The 5,147-nt window shown below is 45.1% G+C and overlaps 1 long non-coding RNA gene across 1 annotated transcript; it reads right to left on the reverse strand.

The window, feature by feature from the left end:
• Positions 1–293: 293 nt before the first annotated feature.
• On the reverse strand, positions 294–1,486 carry LOC123497311 (uncharacterized). Its single transcript, XR_006670973.1, has 3 exons — positions 956–1,486; positions 836–868; positions 294–741 (listed from the first exon to the last, which is right to left on the reverse strand). It is a non-coding gene; the product is annotated as an uncharacterized lncRNA (long non-coding RNA).
• Between the last annotated feature and the right edge of the window lie 3,661 nt (positions 1,487–5,147).

A 5,147-nucleotide genomic window follows, 5' to 3' on the forward strand; every position in this document is an offset into this window, starting at 1 on the left:
TGATGACTGGCTTCTTTGGATGATTTGTGTTGTACAACAGTCCACCATCTTTTTTTTTATCGTGAGTTGGTTCTAGAGCTCATTAGCGATTATTTCGAGTCATGTGCAGAATATCCTTCTACTACCATTTTGGAACCAGAATGTAGAAACATATTTGATTCATCCTTAAGATCCTTTTGCCTGCCATGTTTGCGCAATAATAACATGATCCCTTCTGATGGTCACCAACTCTTGCTAAACGGCCTGTACAGTAAGGCAGGACACAACTCTCACTATCCAGAAGACTTTTCAGGCACTGCTAAAACATCATGTCTTCTTCAAATAATGCTGGCTTAACACTGGGCTATTAAAATGGATTAGGAGACAGGGCTCTACTTCAATACGTACAAGTTATTATCTGCTGATTCAAGCTAGCTACTGACCACTCTACACCAAAAGTCCTAAACAGTGACTCTTGTACCATACATCAGGGCATCTTCCTTTCAGTTACCAGTCGCTGCTAGCCTCTTGATTCGTTCGATCAAATGATCCGGAAGAACTAGACATGGCTCTACATCAATAAAAGTTATTCTCTGCTGATTCAAGCTAGCTACTGACCACTCTACACCAAAAGTCCTAAACAGTGACTCTTGTACCATTCACCAGGGCATCTTCCTTTCAGTTACCAATCACTGCTAGCCTCATGATTCGTTCGATCAAATGATCAGGAAGAACTAGATAGCATCTTCTTTCTGCATTTCCCTGCAATTTAAGAAATGCAAGAAATTAAAAATCTGTGGTGCTCCTCAATTAAAAGCTGATAGAATTACACTTTCTTTTCAGAGGCGGGTCTTACTGTGTATGATTTTCGCAGATTTTTCCACTTATCCTACAAAATTAAACAAAATGATAGATTGTATTAGTAGCGGACCTAGGGCAAGGCAATCAACATGAGACACATGCACCAAACATAAACCTTAAGATTCTCCGTAGTTCGATCTGACGTTGGAAAATATTTCTTCTTTATCGCAGACCATCGTCGACCCCTAAATTCTTCAAGACCATCAACTAGTGTAGTCACATCTTCCGTAGTCCAATGGGGCCCGTTTGTTCTGAGTCCACGGTTTCGGCCTTCACTTGCAGAAGGTGCATCCCGGAGGCAGGATGTGCCCTGTTCAAACAACCAACGACATAGAATACATTGGATGTAGTACATTGATGGATTAATTATAAATGAAAATTCTGAACTCAAAATGGTAGCACAATATATAGAAAAATGCTACATGCATGTGTAAGTAATTTGTGGAATTTCTACATGAGAACATATACACATGACTCTTACCCCAAAGTGGTCACCCAAAAACCAGCCTTGGTCCGTGCATAATGGTATTCTCCTCTTGCGAGGACCTCTTTTGCACCTCCGACCGCTCTCTGGCAGCATGTCAGCCGGCTCCGCGTCGCGAGTCAAGTTCGTCTCCATCATATAAGCAAGAGGACAGAGTGGAGCTGCAAGAAAATCTTCATCCACTGGTTCGAAAGTCTAAACTAGTAGAATCCATGACAAGTGTTATAATGGAAAATTACTGTTGGATCTTTCGTAGCACATACAGTACCTATCAGGTCTACCGTCGAGGCGGCGGAGGGCCCCTCCCTCTCCGGTGATGTGACTGGTGCCGCGTCGCGAGACAAGTTGGTGTCCATCATAAAAGTAGGACCGAATGAAGCTGCAAGTTGGCCTCCATTGATTCCAAAGTCTGAAACCATAGATTACAGATAGTTAGATACAGTTATTTCCTTGTGTAACAAAGTTCCGACAGCAGTAAACTAGCATTGTACCTTCGAACAATTGGTTCAGATCATCCTCAGTCTCAGCTCGGGCTCCTTTGATGATGAACATGGTCTCATAAAATTCTGTACCCATCTGGCAGCAAGAATAACGAATGTATGTTAAATTAACATCAGGCTTTCGGCGTATGGTTTCAATTAGTCAGACTTGCTAAAATCTGAGAGAGCTTAGATCGCATTTGAACTATATTAACCGGTGTGTTTTGTATACAGATTTGGTGTTTTTTGTATACAGATTTTGTCATGTACTCTGCATATAGAGTGCAAGCGGCGATTGCCGCTCACTGAGCATGGCCGAGCTCATCAAGGCTCTAAACAACTGCTCCCTTCCTCCGTCCCTTCACTCTCGCCGCCATGGAAGGACCGCACCACACCCTACTTGATCATCTGCCAATGGACATCCTTGAGCCCGTCCCCATTCTTCTCTGACATTTCCGCACCCTTCCGGCACGGCAATCGCGGACACTGGCCGCGGTCGCACTCGTTGTCCACCTTACCGCACTGAACGCATCTCGCCGTCAGCCTTCAACGGCGGCCTCCGCCTCGCACACCTCCACCTCGTCCGCGAGCTCGGCCACGGACACCTCATGCGCTCGGGGATTCGTCTGCCACCGGCCTCCTCGCTCTACACGCTCAAGGTTGTCGACCTCCGTGACGACGACGGACGACGACCCCGCTCTCCCACGTCCTCGCCGAGTCCCACGTTGTCTCTATGCATGCTTCCTCTGTTCCTCATGGCAGCGGATCTGCGCATAGCTGAGCACATCCGAGCTGCGATTGGCGCGCACTGAGGTGAGCACACACCAAGCTCCAATGGCAGAGAATGGGGTGGCCGATCACCTAGAAACTATAAAATATCCGGCGCACGCTTGTGCAACACTTGTTCCGGAAGGAACCAAGATGAACAGCAACAGCAAAAAGGAGGTCGAAGAAGAAAAGAACATGGAAGAAAACAGAAAAAAAAACCATGAAAGAGGCACCCACCGGCACCGGCTGCTGATGAGTTCGACAGTTGAACCTTGACCTGAGCGAACAGAGGAGGCTGAGCCGCTGAGGGTGTATCGGCCAGTACCACGGAACTCTTCCCAGCTAAAGAAAAAGAGTGAACCCGTGTCTCTCTTCCACGACTTAAAAGGTGAGTGCTCTAGCTCGCCTTTCTCACTGTCATTGATTGTGAAAGGTGGAATGTTGGGATTAGCATAATAATTTAATGCTTGTGATGAGTCAGTGTCATTGGAATCATCATCTACATCAAAATCCTAAACTCTAAACCCTAAACCTTAGTACTACCTTGGTCTTGATTTATTAATCATAATCATATTTCGGGTCAAAGTTTGACCACTTATTTGACCAGCAAAATATTAATGCATGTCACAAAAATTATATTGTTAGATTTGCGTTTAAATATTTTTTTAATAATATTATTTTTTGCCATGTATAACTTATATTTTATTAGTCAAAGTCATGGTTAAAATATGACTCAATTGAGATATAAATTCATACTCACTCCTTCATGATTTATAAGGATCAATTTAAAATCTCTCCAACCAAGGTAGATGATAAGTGGTAGAATTACTTTAGTACTTCCCCCTTCTAGTTTATATGGCTCAATTCAAAAATCTCACAACCAAGGTAGATCATGAGGGGTGGAATATTTTTTGTAATTTACAAAAATGCTCAATTAATGCGCTTGTTTTCCTCAAAAAATTGTGTTGAATGCATTAATTGCATGCATGTGTGATCAAAACGGATTTTAACAAACCGGATGATTTTCATTTAAAACGGATCAAATTTATTACCTTTTTGACATATTTCCAAAAACAAAAACGCCGGAAAGTTAACCTAGTCTAAATCTTTGTTAGCAACCGTGAGCCCAGAAAGTATATGCCCTCCAAGTCCTGGTTATTACTTGCCGTGTCCGCACGATGGTTGTGATCCCCGGGATGTGAAGGTGCAGTCATCGACAAGGAAAAATAGGACATGTGACACGGTCTGGCCCACTTGGGACATGAGGCGTCGCCATCTCATGCCCTATGATTGTGTCCCGGATTAGGGGGTGCGCATCACTTCGGCCCATCACTCATGGGCTGGGCCGAGGACCTACCAGTGGTCAAATGTGTCATGTCTAGCCGAGGCCCTCACTATCATCCAAATGAAGATCTCCCAAAGACTTGGCGTACACTTCACGATGTATCTAAAGGATCGATGTGCTTATCCCTGGATCGCAACCAACCATTTGTAAACCGGAAATACCCCCGGTGCCTATATAATTTCTAGGGTTTAGCTGTAGAGGCATGCATACGTAGTTTTAGAGCTTAGAACAACTTCATACGATCTCGAGGTAGATCATCTTGTACCAAGTACCCCCATCATAATCAATATAGAAAAAACATCATGTAGGGTTTTACCTCATCAAGTGGCCCGAACCTGGGTAAAACATAATGTCCCTACTTTTCCTGTTACCATCTAGCTCAGATAATCAAGTTTTGGACCCCATACCCAAGATCTGCCGGTTTTAGCACCGGCACCCTATACTCTTACTCGTCATGGCCGTCGTTGGTGAATTTGAGGTCAACGCTGGACATGGACGAGCCGGCCTCGTCATCGTAGCGGCGGCAGGGATCATAGTTGCCGGCAAAAAGGATGTGCAGTTAGCGGCGTTCGCCTCCGCGGCCGTCCGCGCCGCCTGCCTTGACGACGAAGTTCAGGTTCTCCTCAGTCATGGCTGCCATGCGCCCGCGCTTGCAAAGTCACCAAAGATCTGGCCCTCCGCCACAACCTGTGATGTGCGAAAAGGTCGAGGTTGTAGCGCTGTTCTTCCTGCGTCTGCCGTAACACCGACAGAGGTTCTTGTGCATTGTTTATTCGGAGCGGTCTTGATGGGTTGTCTACGGTGAAATCGGAATCGCTTGCTCGAAGAGTGGTGATGACAATGACATTACATGCAACTTCAATGGTGTCCTCTCCTTAATGGTGTGTGTAGGTCTTATGGGAAGCAGCTGAGGTGTCGTAGCTTGTGGATGTTTTCTACTCCCTTCGTCTAGATGAATAAGGTGGTGTTTGGTTCTCTAGTCCTAGGACTTTTTCTAGTTCCTAGGACTTTTTAAAAAAGACTCTCAAGGAGGTGTTTCTAAGGACTTTTAGCAAAAAGTCCCAAAAATGTCCCACCATGTTTGGTTTGCTAGGGACTTTTGTAGTCCCAACACAAAAAAGTCCCTGGAACCAAACACCCCCTAAGTCATCTTAGGTCGTGCACCGTAACCAAGGAGGAGTGAAAAACGAGAGAACTTAGGGGGTGTTTGGTTCAGGGACTTTTTAGTCCC

The sequence above is a fragment of the Aegilops tauschii genome, chromosome 2 (genome assembly GCF_002575655.3).
Source record: "Aegilops tauschii subsp. strangulata cultivar AL8/78 chromosome 2, Aet v6.0, whole genome shotgun sequence".
NCBI lineage: Eukaryota > Viridiplantae > Streptophyta > Magnoliopsida > Poales > Poaceae > Aegilops > Aegilops tauschii.